The sequence below is a fragment of the Callospermophilus lateralis genome, unplaced genomic scaffold (genome assembly GCF_048772815.1).
Source record: "Callospermophilus lateralis isolate mCalLat2 unplaced genomic scaffold, mCalLat2.hap1 Scaffold_103, whole genome shotgun sequence".
Lineage (NCBI taxonomy): Eukaryota > Metazoa > Chordata > Mammalia > Rodentia > Sciuridae > Callospermophilus > Callospermophilus lateralis.
In genome coordinates, this window is record NW_027510486.1 from 1,461,780 (window position 1) to 1,482,044 (window position 20,265).

Genomic DNA, 20,265 nt, shown 5'->3' on the forward strand with positions numbered 1-20,265 from the left:
GAATATACAGAAATAATGTGTTAAATTGTTATCTACAATACAAATAGTAAGTTAGCTGAAAGGGTTCACACTTTCTAATTATGGGCAATAAGGTAACAGAAGTAATGTAAGATGTGTGGTTTTTCATCGAGAAGGAGAGAATATAGAGATAAAAATTTACAGTAAGAGTGAGAAAAGAATTACTAGAGGTTTGTTTTAGTATGAGAGAAGAGAGAAAGAGAATCCATGGAGACAAAGAGGTGAGAATATATATATATATATATATATATATATATATATATATATATATATATATACAGATTTGGGAAAAAGAGATATATATATACATACACACACACACACACACACAGAGAGAGATAGATAGATAGATAGATATATAGATAGATAGACAGATATAGATAGATAGATATAGATAGACAGCAAAATTTTAATATATTATTAAAACATCCCATTCCTCATGGAGACAAAGAGGTGAGGAAAAATATATATATATACACACACACACACACATACATACAGATTTTGGAGAAAAGAAATAGATAGATGATAGATAGATAGATAGAGAAACATATAGATAGGCAGCAAATCATTAATATATTATTAAAACATCCCATTCCTCAATAAATTGATAAATAAAAAATATTTGCATTCAAATAACATAGAGATATGAGAGAGAGGGGGAAAGAAGGAAAATTTCAATTGATTATTAAATGTTACCTTTTATTGGCTTTTGAAATTTTTCTGAACATTCCTTTTTCACCAATAGGTAGAATTTTCTGAAGTTTGATGGTAGCTCCATTCTGGTGGGTTGCAGACAAGTTGGGTATGTGAGCAGATAGCAAGATGCTCTTACTCCCTCTTCAAGTCTTTTCACCCATTGTAGACAGCCCTTTCTCTCCCCATGCATTTTAAGACTCACTGAGCTTGGCAGAGCCTGAGTTTCTCTAGTTTCTCCAACCTGAGCTCCCTTGAGGAACTGCCCCTAGCCTCTGGCTCTCCACAGCTTGACAGATTCAGACTGGTCCACCCAAACCAAGCTGCAGTCAGATGAACCTGTTTTTCAGCTTCCCCAGATTCAGCTTTGCTGCAGTTCTAAGATTTCAATGCCATTTCACCTTTCAGAGAGACCAGAGGGATGCACTTTCACAAAGGAGTGGCCCTGCAAAAAAGGCATTCAGATGGTGGTCGCTTGCACACCGAGCAGAAAGACCTCAGATGCAACCAGACCCACAAGTACCATGCCAATATATTTTCAGGCCCTGGCCAGTGTCCCCAGACTGAGGTGGCCATGCCTGGAGGTGGCAGTGTTGATGGCAAATGGGTGTAGTCTCCAGTGGGTATCCCAAGATGATTGTGGTCATGTGTAAACAAAACAGTGGGTACTGTGACAATGGACTTGCATGCATCAGGGGGCAGTGATCAATGATCCAACTACTTTCTGTGAGCAGTCTTCAGACTAACATTGGGTAATCCATGAATGGGTGGCATGTGACACGTGATGCACAGGCAATAGGCAGGTAAATGGGCCTTGACATAGCTTTTTCATGTGTCCAATCTGCTTCATTTCTTCTGTCCTGTTTTGTCCAAGACTGCCAGTGCCCTATTCCAGGATCTCTGCAAAATCTTCTCAAAACTTGTTTCCACCTTGATCTTTGCTACCCATTATCCACAGGGCAACCAGATTTTATTTAAAGAAATCAGATCATAGCACTCTCCTGTTTTAAAACCTTATCCTGCATCTGAAAAAATCCAAACCTGTGTTGAATGACAAAGCCCCAGGTAATCTAGGCCTGTTTCTCTCAACTGTGCCCACCATCCTCAAAGCACTGCAGCCACTCTGGCTTTGTTTCAGGCCTTGAAATTCACCAGACACCTGCTCACCTTAGTTCCTCTGCAAATGATGTGCCAAATGTCTGGCCCCAATGTTTCATGTAACTGAATCCTTCTTCAAATTTTGTCTTAAATATCTTATCTTTGGAAAAGGCTTCTCTGATCATTTGATTATATTTATGTGTTTATTCTTTGCTTATTTTTATCATTTTACCTTTATCAGAGTATTAATTTAGTAACATGGACCAGTGAAATGTGACAAAATGAGGCTTCTCATAAGTACTAGTTGAGAAAAAGTGTGGCTTTCCTTTATTCCACAGAACACAGGCCATAAAAGTAAAAAAAATTGGCTCAGTGAAGTATAAGATGGTGTTCATCAAAAGATAAGAGAAAAGAAAAAGAGCTGATTAAGGCCAAAAATGGTGTTAAAAGGCCATGCAGTGTATGTTCATCTGTATTACATCTTCTGAGTGGAAAAATCAATAAGAAAGAAAAATTCATGGTTCCTTGAGCTAGAGAAGAAGTAAGAATGGGAATGGTTACAATTGAGTAAAGGGTTGTCTTTTGGGGTATAGAAGAATTTCTGATAGACAGTGGTGATATGTGCACAACAGTGTGGATGTGCTAATGCCTAGAACAAGAACTGGGCACTTCACAAGTGAATTTTATTTTGGGTAGAGTACATCTTAATAATGATATTATTTTTGAAAAAGGGTACATGAGATGAACTGCTGTGAAGCTGCTATATATCACACTAATGGAACCACGAGTCCTCAAGAGTCAGGCCATATTATTGATCATTTTGTCTGCAGAGCCTAGTACATAGCTGGTACTTACTGCCTGAATAGTGACTGGATACTTGGGACTGTCATTTGGAAGCAAATACTCTAGCCATTAGATCCAGCAAAGCTTTGTTCAGCTCTGATTTCAACAAAGAGTGAGCCCTCATGAGAAATAATTTCACATTAACCAGATGTGAAACTTAGTAATCCACTAAAGACTCCTAAATCTGTGCCAATATTTGATAATTATGTACAAATATAAAGTCCTCTAAGGTTGGAAGGCGCACTCACTATCCCTGAACTCCACATAGAGATAAAAGAAACTAAAACTTAGCATTGACCTCTGGAACATGGCTGAGTATGATATCATAATTCCAGAGCCTGGGTAAAGTGCCTTCTGCCATATCTTCACTCTCATTGAAAAGTGGAGATAAACTCTGTCACAAGCATTCACAAAAATTACCAGAAAGATACTATTTGAACACTGAGGACCATACTCAGTGTTAGAGCTCCAACTCTAACATATTCTTTGTCATAAGATTTCTGCTATTTTCCCTCATAATATACCATAAAAACTGGAGAGCAGTCCTGCAGGCAGGTAAGAAAAGTGTTTGCCTCCAAGTCATTTGCATGGGCCTCATGTTTCCCACATCTGCTTCCAGGATATTAAACTCGTCATCAAAGTTAAACACTAAATTGCCAACTAAAATGGAACCAAGTTTTTCTAAGGTTCCACCCTTCTAGGGATGTTCAGTCTGCACAGAAAGTGTTCCTGTCCTACCATACATCACCAGTAGCATCATGGCTTCAGCTTCCTGTAGTCAACAAGAGAAATTTCTAGAGATCTCCATCACTCCAGGTGCACTCAGCAGTGATGCAGACATCAAACTTAACCATGCACCTACTGCCAGGCAGTGCCCATAACCTGGTCTAACACAGTCAGTGAGGCATCCCCTATCATGCCTCCTGAAAAAAAATGAAAGAAAATATGAAGTTCTCAGAATAATCTTGGTCACAGAGGCTTTCACTATGCACAGTGGGATTTTGTGTAAATCACATAACAGGCAACTGAGTCAACAGGCTGAATTCTATTGCTTGAACCAACATAATACTTTCAACTTTTACTTACCCATTCCCAGGGACATGATTTATCTCAGAACATTAGTTCAGACTCAACCTAGATGTGGTCACAAGAGAAACAACCAAAAGAACTTTCTGCACTTTAGAAACCAACACTTGGAAAAGCACTAAGGATATTTTACAGGAGCTTAGGCCACTGGGGCAGAGGAACTGTGCCCTAGGCTGAAGCATATCTTTTACACAACCAGTCTGCTATGAGTCACAGAACACATGTGCACATCCATGCACAGAAACCCATCTACAACAACCTCAAGTCTACATGCCTAGATATTAGTTTTTTTTTTTATTTTTTAGTCTATGGGGGGTGCATACAGCACAGATTTCACTAATTTGGACTCTAGTAGACAAATTCCTTTCTTGCTTGGCACCTAGTGGTGAATATGACTACTCTATCTCCATTCATCATTCTCCATGCTCTGTAAATAAATCTAGAGAGCCCCTACACACATTGCTCTTTGGTGACATTCCAAGCTGCCAGAGAATGGAATCAAATGCTCACAGAGGGAGTTCCAGGAGGCATTTGGAGCACCTTGTCTACCCAGATCAAGCTCCCACCAAAGTCATGAGCAGGCACTAGCCAGCCCTCTTGCCCTTTCTCTGTACAAGTCCCAGATAACTTAAAGCCCAGGAAATCTTGAGTTTCTTCTCAGTGCTGTTTCTTCCAAGGCTCCATATGCTCCTCTTCCCATTCCATTTTTCTATAACTCCTGATCTTCACATCTCACTTTACTGGGAGCCATCAGCCAAGTAGGTATGACAATTTCCTTGACAGCTACTCCCATGCTGTCTAGTGGAAGGACTCCTGAAAGGTGACCTTGCTCAAGGACCAGGGCAGATGCGTGTTTAGGGTGTCCCAGGTTTAGCATAATAGGAGATTAGGGTGTTCCCCCTTTAGAATAGGGCAGTTTAGCATAATAGGAGATTAGGGTGTTCCCCCTTTAGAATAGGGTGGTTTAGCATAATAGGAGATTAGGGTGTTCCCCCTTTAGAATAGGGCGTATCCTGCTGCCTGAGGTCCTCTTGAGTTCTTAGGGTCAGACAGTATATTTTGGGAGACAGAAGCCCAGTGGAGTGGATTTGGGCAGAGAACGTGGATTTCCCCAGAACGTGTTTGTAGAAGGCCAGTGTGAGATCGGGAATAAAGAATTGCTGTTTGAATCTACAAGCTGTGTGGAGGCTCGTGATTTGTGCCCAGCCAGAGACTGTGGCATTCGTTAGCCAAATGTCTCCCTCTACGGCATCGTGGGCAAATACCCGGTATTCTATTTCTTTGATACCTAGTTTTGTTAAAACCTTCTCCTATGGGGCAACTCCTTTTAAAATGTCCTGTTTGTTCACAATCATAGCATGTTTTTGGCCTGGCATTTAAAGCCTGTTCTACTGCAGCTGCCAAGACTTGCCCTTGTTCATTAATATCTCTACATAATTTAATATATGTGTTTAAATCTTCATGTCTCCATGGTCTAATAACCTCTCTGCAGCAACGATTTGCTTGGTCATAAGCCAGTTGTTTTATTAATGGCATTGCTTGTTCCGTATCCCCAAATATTTTGGCAGCCGTTTGAATTAGCCTATCTACAAAGTCAGCGTAAGGTTCATTAGCTCTCTGTATTACCTTAGATAGCTGACCTTGTAAATCTCCATGTCTTTGTAAAGTCTTCCATGCCCTAACTGCGTCTGCAGCAATTTGTGCATATATAGCAGGATCATATTCAATTTGTTGCCACTGACCCTCATAAGGTCCTTTCCCTAGCAACATTTCTAGATTTCTTTAAGGGTAACCGGCTGCTGCATTTTGCCTAGCTGTCTCTGCGCAAAATTCCTCATTGGCAACCTTCCATAACAAATATCGTCCTCCGTTTAGCACAGATTTACACATGCTAGTCAAATCTGCTGGAGTCATGTCCAAGTTAGTAATGGACTCGACCATGCTTACCGTGAAGGGAGCTTGGGGACCATAGGTTGTTACAGCCTCCTTTAACTGTTTCACTGTTTTAAAATCTAAAGCATGGTGAATTTTCTGCCCTCCTACCTGTTCAAGTACAGGGCATGCTAATCTTTGAGGTCCTGTCTCAGGATCCCAATTATCAACTACAGGGTTTGAGGGCCACTCAGCTGTCTCTATCGGTGGGGCTGTTGGTTGAATTACGCCCTCTTGTGATAAAACAGAGTTAGTAACAGCCTCCTGTTGTGGTCTTTTTCATAACAACCCCTTTTTCTTTAAATTTTCTTCCTCTGTCTGACTAGCTCGAGAGACCTTCTCTTTTGCTTGATCTAAAATGTCTTTCTCCATATTCTGAACCTCTAACAATTTACTTAACATCTTTTCAGTTTGTTTTAATCTACTATAAAGATAACGCAACCCAATGAGATAACACAAAACAAAACCGAAACTGAATGAAACAAAAACGGAATAAAAAATCGTTGTATCAATTTTCTCTTCCTCAGGGCCAACAAACTTCAAACCTTCAGTCAACCATTTTTTCCAGTTTGTCTGAGAAATTTCTAGGGATAGGCAGCTTGAAAGAAAAACAAAATAAATCAAAAGAAGAACACATTGTTTTTTGAAATGGTCACCCATTCTCTCGCCTTTCCTCAGGGGCGAGCAATTTCACTTACCCCCAAGCTTCAGGCATTCCGCGTACGAGCCACCAAATGCCACAGTCTCTGGCTGAGCACAAATCACGAGTCTCCACACAGCTTGTAGATTCAAACAGCAATTCTTTATTCCCGATCTCACACCGGCCTTCTACAAACACATTCTGGGGAAATCCACGTTCTCTGCCCAAATCCACTCCACTGGGCTTCTGTCTCCCAAAATATACTGTCTGACCCTAAGAACTCAAGAGGACCTCAGGCAGCAGGATACACCCTATTCTAAAGGGGGAACACCCTAATCTCCTATTATGCTAAACCTGGGACACCCTAAACACGGATCTGCCCTGGTCCTTGAGCAAGGTCACCTTTCAGGAGTCCTTCCACTAGACAGCATGGGAGTAGCTGTCAAGGAAATTGTCATACCTACTTGGCTGATGGCTCCCAGCACCACTTACTATTATACTCACTCTAACACTTGCTTAGGAATGTTAGACTTCCCACTGCTCTTAACTTTTTCCTCTTTACTACCTAAGCACCTTATTATTATGGTCACTCACTAAAATTTGTCAATTCTTCTCAAGTCCCATTCTGAAGTCCAGACTTCAAATACCCCAAAAGTTATTCTATTCCTGGAAAGCACAGCCTTTGCAACAGCCTGCACATCAACTGTTTATAGACATGGTCCCAGAACATCAGGAGGAAAGAGTGAACTACCCACAGGGAAACCTCAGGAAGGGACATGGAGCGAAATTTATTTTCTGATACACATGCATTCAATTGTTCTACTTCTGTAAAGGACGAAATTCATCCATTAAAAATTAAACTCTACCATGTTCCTGGATTTCATCATATGAGCTCTTTGAATGGGGGGAGAGGCCCAATTTCTGGAAATGGTTGAGTGGTCTAGGTGAGAACTCAAAGACTAGGTCTATACACCCAATTTCTGCTCTCTGTCCACTATAACTAATCATTCAATACACAGGTGCTTACAGTCTTCTACCTGTATCATAGTTGTCTAATTGTCATTTCATCAATTATAAAACTCAGAGACAATTGACATATTTAACTCCCTTACAAACTCCCTTAACATTTTGTTCCTGACCTCCTTCATCTGAAACTCTCAACTTCACTGGAAAAAATTTATCTCCACATAGAGTAACTGCATCAGCACTCAATATTTTGCACAAAATAGTGAGTTCCTTTGTTTAATATAGACTCTGGGTGATTATTAACACTTTCACTTCTCTTCCAGTGGCACATGTCACCCAGAACTCAAAAGCTCTTTGCAATATTCAGAGAGACTTCAAGTCCACAAAAAAAAACATTGATTTCTCATGAGTACATCTATCAAACAACATAAATCTATTCCTGTTATCTAATTTCTGATTTGTTCAAGTGAAAGTGTCTCTGACTTTATTAAGTGTCATAAAGCATGACCACATACAGCTATGAGATTGTACACTTCATAGCTCTCAGATCCTTGTCCTCTTCTGGGAATGGCCTAGTCCCTACCCCACATCCACTTCAAAAGAGTTTTGCTCCTCTTATGTATTCACACTCTCTTGAATCTCCATCAGATAATTTTTATTGGCATACAAAAATCATTGATATCCCTCAACTTAAGGGGTAATCACTACACTCACCTTCTTGTACCCACTATGGACACTACATTATACTCTGAATCTATTCACAAGAGTGCCAAGCAGTTACTTTAATTTTCTATCTTCATCTTTTATATACATATATTTAAATTAGTAAAACTTTTCTAATTACAGAAATTAAATGAAGACCAACATTTCTAACATCATATTATATTCTAAATTCAGTAAGTTTCCTCAACCTCAATTTTTCAGTAACCTGCTTAGAAATATAAATTTTCAGTCTTATATGAAAATGTATTCATCTTCTCTCTACTTTTGAATGTTGGTTTAACAGGATACAAAATTCAATTCTTACAGTTACATTTCATGGTTTCCTGAAGGTATTATTACATTACCTTGTCCATTATTGCTGTCTGTTATTTTCTCATTGTTGTTCTTTGTGTGCTGTTTTTAAGATCATCTTTCTTGGACTGGAGATGTAGCTTAATAGTAGAGGGATTGCCTAGCATGTGTTAGGCACTGGGTTCGATCCTCAGCATCACATAATAATAAATAATTAAAATATAAGTGTGGTGTACATCTATAACTAAAATGTATATATTAAAAAGAGATCTTCTTACTTGGAATGCTGGTGAAAGCCTGTAATCCGAGCAGCTCAGGAGGCTTAGGCTCAAGGATAGAAGATCAAAGCCATCCTCAGCAAAAAACGAGGATCTAAGCAACACATTGAGACCCTGTCTCTAAATAAGATACAAAATGGGTTGGGGTGTTACTCAGTGGTTGAGTGACCCTGAGTTCAATACCCAGTACCCACCACCCCCAAAAAAGATCTTCATTGTTCTTGAAATTCTATAGTTAAACTGTAGTATATATGGCTTTCAATTTTTTCCTTGCTTCCTGACTCCAAAGATTCATCATTTTAGGAAATATTGTAGCAGTTTTCTCTTTCAACATTATCTAATACCAATACTCTCCATTTTTTTCTGGAAATTTTCTGACATGTCTACTGATTAACTTCCTATCCTCTTATTTTTTTCTTTCATAGTTTTAATATTTCTATTTCAGTGCTTTAGTCAGAGTATTTTCCTCACATCTACCAGAATAACAGTTCTTATGTTAGCTGCATATTGTATGCTTTTTTCACTTAAGTGACTTTTTTAAGTCATAAATGGACACAATACCTTTATTTTATTTGTTTTTATGTGGTGCTGATGATTGAACCCAGTTCCTCACATGTGGTAGGCAGGCATTCTCCCTCTGAGCTACAACTCCAGCTTTTAAATGATTTATTAAATGAATGAAGACCTTTTTTTACTTGTGTGACAAAAAAAGAGAATTATGCTGAATACAAAATTCAACTTCAAAAAACTACCTACTGCAAGATTTTTCCCATACAAATTTTTGAAATGACGTGACTACCATGCCTGCGTGTCGCTGGGCCTGTTCCGGGTGTGGGCGGCGGCTCTGCTCTGCCCCTTCTCCAATTGGGGTGATGTGATACCATGCCGGCGGGTCGCTGGGCCTGTTCTGGGCATGGGCGGCGGCTCTGCTCTACCCCTACTCCAATTGGGGTGACGTGTCTACCATGCCGGCAGGCCGCTGGGCCTGTTCCTTTGGGCGGTCGCAGGTCTGCCTACCTTGCGGGCACAGACGGCGGCTCTGCTCTGCCCCTATTCCAATTGGGGTGATGTGACTGCCACGCCGGCGGGCCGCTGGGCCTGTTTCAGACTCGGGAGGCGGCATTCCCTCTAAAATCTGGAACAAGACAGGGATGCCCTCTCTCACCACTTCTGTTCAACATAGTTCTCCAAACACTGGCCAGAGCAATTAGACAGACGAAAGAAATTAAAGGAATAAAAATAGGAAAAGAAGAACTTAAATTATCACTATTTGCAGATGACATGATTCTATACTTAGCAGATCCAAAAGGGTATACAAAGAAACTATTAGAGCTAATAAATGAATTCAGCAAAGTGGCAGTATATAAAATCAACACGTATAAATCAAAGGCATTCCTGTATATCAGTGACAAATCCTCTGAAATGGAAATGAGGACAACCACTCCATTCACAATATCCTCAAAAAAAAAAAAAAAATACTTGGGATCAACCTAACAAAAGAGGTGAAAGACTTATACAATGAAAACTACAGAACCCTAAAGAAAAAAATAGAAGAAGATCTCAGAAGATGGAAAAATATACCCTGTTTATGGATAGGCAGAACTAACATCATCAAAATGGCGATATTACCAAAAGTTCTCTATAGGTTTAATGCAATGCCAATCAAAATCCCAATGGCATTTCTTATAGAAATAGAGAAAGCAATCATGAAATTCATATGGAAAAATAAAAGACCCAGAATAGCAAAAACAATGCTAAGCAGGAAGTGTGAATCAGGCAGTATAGCGATACCAGACTTCAAACTATACTACAGAGCAATAGTAACAAAAACAGCATGGTACTGGTACCAAAACAGGCGGGTGGACCAATGGTACAGAATAGAGGACACAGAAACCAATCCACACAACTACAACTATCTTATATTTGATAAAGGGGCTAAAAGCATGCAATGGAGGAAGGATAGCATCTTCAACAAATGGTGCTAAGAAAACTGGAGATCCATATGCAAAAAAATAAAACTGAATCCCTTTCTCTTGCCATGCACAGAAGTTAACTCAAAATGGATCAAGGAGCTTGATATCAAATCAGAGACACGGCTTCTGATAGAAGAAAAAGTTGGCTACGATCTACATACTGTGGGGTCGGGCTCCAAATTCCACAGTAGGACACCCATAGCACAAGATTTAATAACTAGAATCAACAAATGGGACTTACTCAAACTAAAAAGTTTTTTCTCAGCAAAAGAAAAAATAAGAGATGTAAATAGGGAGCCTACATCTTGGGAACAAATCTTTACTCCTCACACTTCAAATAGAGCCCTAATATCCAGAGTATACAAAGAACTCAAAAAAATTAGACAACAAGATAACAAATAACCCAATCAACAAATGGGCCAAGGACCTGAACAGACACTTCTCAGAGGAGGACATACAATCAATCAACAAGTACATGAAAAAATGCTCACCATCTCTAGCAGTCAGAGAAATGCAAATCAAAACCACCCTAGGATACCATCTCACTCCAGTAAGATTGGAAGCCATTATGAAGTCAAACAACAACAAGTGCTGGCGAGGATGTGGAAAAAAGGGTACACTTGTTCATTGCCGGTGGGACTGCAAATTGGTGCAGCCAATCTGGAAAGCAGTATGGAGATTTCTTGGAAAGCTGGGAAAGGAACCACCATTTGACCCAGCTATTCCCCTTCTCGGTCTGTTCCCTAAAGACCTAAAAAGGGCATGCTACAGGGACACTGCTACATCGATGTTCATAGCAGCACAATTCACAATAGCAAGACTGTGGAACCAACCTAGATGCCCTTCAATAGACAAATGGATAAAAAAATGTGACATTTATACACAATGGAGTATTACTCTGCATTAAAAAATGACAAAATCATAGACTTTGGAGGGAAATGGATGGCATTAGAGCAGATTATGCTAAGTGAAGCCAGCCAATCCCTAAAAAACAAATGCCAAAAGTCTTCTTTGATATGAGGAGAGTAACTAAGAACAGAGTAGGGATGAAGAGCATGAGAAGAAGGTTAACATTAAACACGGATGAGAGGTGGGAGGGAAAAAGAGGGAGAAGGGAAATTGCATGGAAATGGAAGGAGACCCTCAGGGTTATAAAAAATTACATACAAGAGGAAGCGAGGGGAAAGGGAAAAATAATACAAGGGGGAGATATGAACTGCAGTAGAGGGGGTAGAGAGAGAAGAGGGGAGGGGAGGGGAGGGGGGATAGTAAAGGATAGGAAAGGCAGCAGAATACAACAGACACTAGTATGGCAGTATATAAATCAATGGAAGTGTAACTGATGTGATTCTGCAATCTGTATATGGGGTAAAAATGGGAGTTCATAACCCACTTGAATCAAAGTGTGAAATATGATATATCAAGAACTATGTAATGTTTTGAACAACCAACCATAAAAAAAATTCTTGAAATGACAAAATTATACAAAGAAATAGCAGATTAGTGATTGCCAGGGTTTAGATAGGGGTTGAGGCAAGAGAAAAAAATAATTGCAGCCATTAAAAATGTGGCAGATTATTGTATGAAAAAAATATTCTGTATCTTATTTGTATCATTGTAAGTATCCTGATTGTCACACTGTGTTCATTTTTAAAGATGTACAAAAACTGGCTAAAGGAGACAGCATCACCCTGACTTACTTTCTGACAGTGCATGTGAATTGAAAATTATCTCAAAACACTGTTTAATTAAAAGTGAAAAATCGGACAAAAATAAAAAATACTATAGAATCTATGTAAATGAGGACCATAGAGTAGAAAATTTATAGTCAGAAAATAGAATGGTGGTTTCCAAGGTTTGATGAGAAAAAGGAACAAAGAATTAATGTTTAATGAGTATCAAGCTTCATTTCTCAATGTTTTGGAAATGGATATTAGTAATGGCTGCCAGACAATTAATGTATTTAATCCTCTTTTAACTACACATGTTGAAATGGTAAATTTCATGTTACACAGATATTTTTCCACAATTATTATTATTTAAAAAAACAAAATAAAAACAACAATCTTTCAAACAATTCTAGAGTTTCAGGAATAAAATCTATATTCCTTTCTAGATTCTGATGCCTACAGGGGCTCTAATCTCTTTGTTCATCCATCTGTCCTGTATGAACACAATTGTCTGGCCATAGATTCTTAAGTTTTGCAAATACATGCAGCTTTTTCCTGCAACTGCCTGCCTTTATCCTTTACCTAGGACATGCCTTCACAGGGCTCTGCACTGCTAACTTCTTTTCACCCTTGAATATTACCCTAAGAGTCAGCACAGCACAGAGGGTCAAGTGTATTCTCAGGAATTCAAGGAAACTCTTTGTGTCAGACTGGTTGCCTTTCTTACCACAAGTAATGTGAGAATCATCACTGAATAACTTGGCTGTGTTAATGATTAAACAAATCATAAATTTCAAATGCTTAACAAGTTATCTGTCTTGTCCCTAAGCCAGTGCATCATTTTTAAAAGTAATTAAGACATGATTGAAAATGTGTATGCCATCTAAATACAAAAATCTTCAAAAATCACCAAAACCAATAATTAAAAGCCATATTTAATGTGACATTATGCAAAAATACATTTAAAATGAACTGTATTTTGTGATTGAAATGAAATACATTGAGTAAAAAATAAAAAAGAGGAAGCATTTATTTTAAAGAAAAAAAGCAATTTATTTTCTTTATAAATCTGGACCTTATAGAAGGAAAACATTCCATACAAGCCTATAAATATGAAATATTTTCCTTCTATAAGAAAATACATAGCTATGCAACATGATATCAATACTAACATAGACTTCTCAATGAGTTATCTTTTCAAAAAATTAAATGATTAGTTAATTTTCATATATATAATGCTTATGTATGTATATGTATGTTTTTACATGTGTGAATGGGGTTCATCATCAACACAGACATTATAAATCAGAAATACAAAATAAAAATATTGAGTGGGTAGCCAAATTCTAATCATTTGTAATAAAAGAGATAGTAAGTGCCATCTCTTTAATGTAAAAAAAAATGATAAAATGCATACATATCTCGTAAACTAAAACCATGGAGTGTTCATATAAAACAAAATAGGCATAAAATGTCAACATATTCCATTAGGACTGGATTGACTTAAATTCTATACAATAATATATAAGAAAAAGCTAAATCTTCTAATTACAAGTTGTGCATAACAGTGGCTTATTTTAAATAGGTTTTAGTCTACCTAGTGGGTATTAGAAAAATCTCTTGGTTTTTTCCTCTGTATTTTCAATCATTCCTCTTTCTCTTGGACATCATCCTTTACTAAACATTCTTAGATATCCTTGCAGTAAAATTCATTGATGAGCATATATTTTGTAGCTTTCATCAGTCCACTGCAACATCTATATTTTGATCCCTTGACAAATGGCTACTGGTACTCTCTGTGTATATGTGAATAACTTGAGCTTCCCATTCAGGGACCATCATCAGATCCTTTTCTCACTCTCTTTTTATTCCCTTTTTCCATTGCCTCTCTTTATAAAGTACTTACTTCGTCTTTACTTAAACTTGGAACATTCTTTTAATTTCTTCTCTTTGTGAACCTCTTTCAGAATTCATTTCTTGCCAGTACCTACATCACTCAGTATTTCCTTTCCTGATAATACTGTTTTCTTCAGAAACTCATATGAAGAAATAAGAATGTAGAAGCTTTATTATCTGCCCCATCTTGTAATTCAAGAATGTGCCTTGATAGGAGACATGTGTAGGTCAGTATTTATAAAAGGACATATGAGAGCAAAAATAATTATTATAATACATTTTGGAAATATTAAGTGTAGTTTTTTCACACAATAATGTGCTTGATATTTGTAATGATTATCTTATCATTGCTGCATCAGAAAAAATAAACTCTAAATATAATAATATTTACAAGGTTTTTTAATTATCAGTAGGAAACTTTACTATAAAAAGTCATGAAAAGATTTAAAGTAGTTTCACTTCATCCCTTTACCAAAAATGATGTACCTTATGATATTTGCACTTATTTAATTTTTGTTTTGATTGATGGATACTTTCATGGACTTTTAAACAAGTCAAGTTAATGTAATTAAAGGTTGATTTAATGTTAATGTTCTGTTCTTGGATGAGAACACAAAGGAAGAAAACTTTAAAGGTTATTTTTAACAATCCAAATTTCCTATAAAATCATATTTATGTTAATATGAAAGATTGAGCTAGGACATTATGAGTGTCAACAATTTAAAACCAAAAATGAACAAAAGATATAAAATTTTTTACTAAGAGATAAAAACAATATAAATTTGTCTTTACTATAAGACATAGCCTCTCCATTTCAGATGTGTGATGGGGGGAAAGGTACTAGGGATTGAGCCCAAGTATGCTGTACCACTGAGCTATATTCCCAACCCCTTTTATATTTTTATTTTGAGTCAGGGTCTCTTTAAGTTACCTAGGCTGTCCATGAACTTTCTTTTTTTTTTGAGTCAGGGTCTCTTTAAGTTACCTAGGCTGTCCATGAACTTTCTTTTTTTTTTTTTTTTTTTTATAATCCAAATTTTCTTTTTATTTTATTTTATTTTATTTTATTTTTTTATTGATTATTCAAAACAATACAAAGATTTCAGAATCACATCAGAATACAACAGTTACTATTATGGTATTATGTAAAAATGTGGATGTGTAACCGATGTGTCCATGAACTTTCTAGCTTCCTGCCTCAACTTCCTGAGTGCCTGGGATTACATGTGTGTACCACTATGCTAGGCTCAATTTAATATTTTTAAATAAGGACATTGGTCTTGAAAAACAGGGTTTGCATTCCAACTCTGCCACTGCAAAAATATAAAAAGCATTTACATCTTTGGGCCTCAGTTTCCTATCTATAAAATTACAGCATTTGTCTAATGATTTCTAGTATTTTGATCCTCTACAAAATAGTCTGTGGCTAAATGAAGTTGAAAAAACAAACTACAGAGATAAATAAGTAATTAAGTACCAATAAATAGCACTATACAGGTGATGTCTCTAGGCAACACATGATTATGATTAATTACCAAATAAGTAGTTCAAGCAATATTGAAGCCAGTTAACTAAAGGATCATTTATATGGTACTTAGTGTTTTGTATTTTAAATTTCTCATTGCATAATTTTTGATACGTAATTTGGAACACATTTTCTACAACTGAAATTTCTGAGCTGTTTTCTCACTTCTGTCAGTCTCTACCCAAGTCCAGATTGTAACCTCCTTTCTGCCTCCAAAGCCTTCATTGGCTCCGTGTCCAGTGAGGGATTATGGATTTAGCAAGGAAGGTAAGTGTGACAAGCATTGGCTCACCATCTGCTCCCCAGCAGAGCATGGGCCAACCTGCATTGCCTGCAGCAAGACCAGGGCACTGTTCTCCAGCCAGCCCTTTCCAAACTGGCTCAAGGCGCACAGCACATTCAGTCAGATGATTAGGTCTAAATAGTCCATAAGTAACAGAATATTTTTCCTAAATACTAAAATGAAAACAAAATGAATGCCATTTTTTTCATTCTCCTTACTCGATACATCAAGTTTTACACAAAAAAATACTCTCTTAAGGTTTATGCAAATGATAGAAAAATAAAACTATGCATTATTTAGCAGTTCTCCTATTTCAAGATATAACAGACTTCATTCACAGCATGTTTTTCCCTAGTTTATGCTGGCCTTCTTTTCTGATTCGACTTTTTAATTCATCTCTTTAAATTATTCCTTTTTAAATCATTATCTTATGTGTCTTCATAGATTTTAATGTATTAATCTATTATTAATTTTTACTATACTCAACTTAATCTTAGATTGTTTAAAGCTCTTTTAAGAGTAAACACTTGCCTATGCTTTAAAAATAGCTTTTGCATATTTGATCCAGTAGCCTCGTTCAAACCTAACTGTCAAATAAATTATGATTTTATTATGGGCATTTTATGCATAGAATAATCAAGCATTGAACAGGAAAGTTAACCTTTGGGTTCAAGAATCAAGATTATACTTTAATTCTCAAGAACCAAAGAAATCCCTTTAATCCTATTTTACATTTCCATAGTATATAGAATAGAATTCATCAACCAACTTAAAGGAGGAAAGGAAGCAAAGACTTCTGGAGTATTTTGCACTATTGTTTATACAGGTTGTGCAAGTTGTTAGCTACTTCAAACTGAAGTATAAAAGATTATGTGTGGTGGTGGGGGGGAGACTTTCACATTGCAATTTCTTTTGTTTCCTGGAGCAGTACCTATATTAATTCATCTTACAAAGATCATTGCTCAAGAACTAAATTTTGCATATATTAGCATTGCACTCTGTACAACATTCCACGCTAACTTCTCTCCAAGCAACCATTAAAGGTCATGTTTTGATGACTGAATGGCGTGTCGGCACCTTGGTTCCCTGGAGAGGCATTCCCCAGGTACATGCAAAAGGTTATTAAATTACCTTCCGAGCAACACTATCTCTTCGGATGAAAAAGATTACAGGCTTTTAGAAGCATCAAAATGCTTTCTTTCCTTCTTTCTTTCTTTCTTTTTTAAATAAGATGAAGATGCAGTACCTAAGTGTGTGAGTCATATAGCCTGTCAGTGGTGACAGGACAAATGAGCGTAATGGCATAGCTTAAAGGGGAAAGGTTCATTTTAAATAGTGACAAATAATATTTAAATGGCATTGTTGGAGACCCATCATGCTTGTAAAATGTAGTTTGTATCTCTTCTTCATCCTTTAATTTCATCACTGTCAAATGGCATTAGCTGTTAACATGCAACATCAGGTGCAGACAGAATTTTTAACTGTTAAATATGCCCATAACCAAACATAATATATCTTGATTTTTCCTAGATTTTTTTGGTAATATGGATAATTCATTCCATAATATTTTTTTAAATGTGATTTTTTAAAAGGGATTTCATTGTAGAAAGCAACTTTGCTAGATGCATAAAATAATATTTTTGAACTATAATGCCTAGAATTGCATGTCTTGTTATCTAGGTTCACAAATGTAAATGACTTAATTTTTAAGCTAAAAGTAATTAATAAACAGGGTGCATCTGTACAAAATCACCAGCTGTAGTGATTTGGTCTAACCAAATATAGTGAAATAAAAAGAGTATAAACTTGGAGTAAGATGGCGATTATCTTTTAAAACAAATGTGTAACTTCAAATCATGTAATAAGTAACAGGTTAAATTTTTCTATTCTTTGTCTAGTTATGGAACTTAGAAAAAGTTAACCAAAAGTCAATTTCATCTTTTAAATTTCTTGAGATAATACAGCACCATTATAGAAAATATATTAAAATAAGTAAGTGCTAAGATATCTTGTGCATAGAATTGTAATTCTAACTTCAAACTTTCACATAACACCTCTAATTCTTAAATATTTTTACACAGCTTCATCACATTTATTGCTACTTTATTTTCAGATCACTTAAGCCAAAACTGAGACTGTTTAGGTACCTTTGAGTTGTTAAAAGTTATAGCCAATTTTCTGAAAAATTATACCAGCTAAAAACACAACATTAAATATTTACCCTGTTGGACGTTAAAAAAAAAAAACACTTACAATGAAAAATGTTCACATATTCACTATTCAAAGTGGCCTTCACTTTGAAATTGTGAAATGGAAGGGATTGCAGATGTACAAGAATAAATATAAAAACAAATGAGTTGACTTGAAGTGTTGCCAGCTTTCATAAACATGCTACTGCAATAACATATGACATTAGTATTTAATTACAAAAGCACTGCTGCAAAATCTTTGAAATTAATGTTTTGCAAAATTAACATTCAGTGCACAGAAGCAAAGTTGTTCTAGGCACGACTGTGATTAACAATGTCATTCACTTTACATATTATATTAATATATTATTCAAGCTATGAATTAACACCTCCTAATTTAAATAAGGTGCTACATATCATGATGAGCTAAAATGCTTTTCTTAAAATGGCCCGTCTGATTTTAAGCAATCTGTGTTTATCATTTAATATTTTGTTATTGAATACTGTTCTCTGTAAAACTCTTTCCACTTTAATTTCAAGCAGAGGAGACCTCATTAAACTGGAGCCTTCCGTTTCTAGGATTGTTAAGCCATTTGAGCCATATTTTGTTTGCTATATATGCCAGCAGTACTGAAATACCACTGTGTGCATGAGTATGCACGGAGGCAGCCATAGTTTTAAGGTTCTAAGGAACCTATAAAACAATGTGCTTCCTTGCTTTCAATGAGACACTTGTTTGCACACATGTGGCCACTATCATTGTGCATTGTGTCACAGATTTCTAAATGTTCACTCAGACTGAGAGAAAAATGCAGTTCCTGGCAGGGAGGAGCTGCAGTTTCAAAACTGCCTTGCATACTGAACCTCAGAGCTCAGCAATTTTCTATGAAAGTGTGAAGACACTTGGAAATGATATGAATTTCTCATTCTATTCTATGAATGTGGGATAATTGTCATTCTTGTTCAGAATTCATTCATCAGGAAGGAGCTCACAGGGCCATTTCTCTTTCACTGAGGTCCATGCAAATGAAAGGTTCTTGTTGTAAGAAGAAATAATACCTGAGCAGATGAAATTGAGTCATGGGGAGCATCATTTTTGAGCCTCAAACACTTGCTTCATTACTACATAGAGGTACAAGGCCTCAATGATAATTTGGTAATTGACATGTTCACACTGAAAAAAACAACTACTGACATTCTAAAGAAATAAATAACATATGTAACCTCATGTTAGGTTTAGTTTATTCTAGAACAGATTATCAGTCATATTATAGTTTTTTAGTTTCCCAACCAATCAACTAATATATGGGAATGATGACACAGAGTTACAACCAATTCACAATTTGGAACCCTGAAATGGGGGGGAAAAGATTTTCATTTATGGAATTCAGGTGGAAAACCCATAGATAGATTTTTTTTGTGGCAGTTCAAGTAGTTCTAACTCTGCATTTATATAACTAAATAAATGACAGTTTTGAGATACTGAAAAAATTGCTGGAAAATCTTTAGTAATACAAAACCAAATTTATATCACATAGTTAGTCTAAATATAGGATGTGAAGACCAACAAGATATTTGCCTGTAGCCAGTAGCTATCAGTCTACTGCTGTACTTTCCTAGTTTGCTAAAGAAGCAGTAAAAATCAACAAATTTCTTGTGAAGGCCTAGCCTCATCTTGGCTTTAATATCACTCATTTCTTGCTCATGTGCCTTCAAATAAGTAAATATATATATATTCACACACATACACACACACAAATATACACACACATACATACATACACATATGTGTGTGTGTATATATATATATATATATATATATATATATATATATATATATACATGTGTGTATAGCTATCCTTTTGTTTTTTTAATGCATATTTATTTTACAAAATTTTTCTGATTCCATCTTCTGTATCATTTCAATAATATAAGAAATCCTAAATAAGAAAATTTGAATTATTTATTAAGGCAAATTTCGAAATAATGATTTTGATGATAATAATGGAACTTTCAACGACTATTTGCCCACACTTTAAGAAGGATTTATTTCCAACATAATGATTTCTAGGAAATCTGTTTCTTGTGAAGAAATATATGCTCTAAATAGTGAGTTGGTCCTATCAACACTAGTTTGATGGCTCATATATTTTGCTAT

At 36.3% G+C, this 20,265-nt stretch overlaps 1 pseudogene; it reads left to right on the plus strand.

Moving 5' to 3' along the window:
- The window catches only part of LOC143387483 (integrin beta-6-like), a 137,283-nt pseudogene that overhangs the window by 100,834 nt on the left and 16,184 nt on the right, over window positions 1–20,265 (plus strand).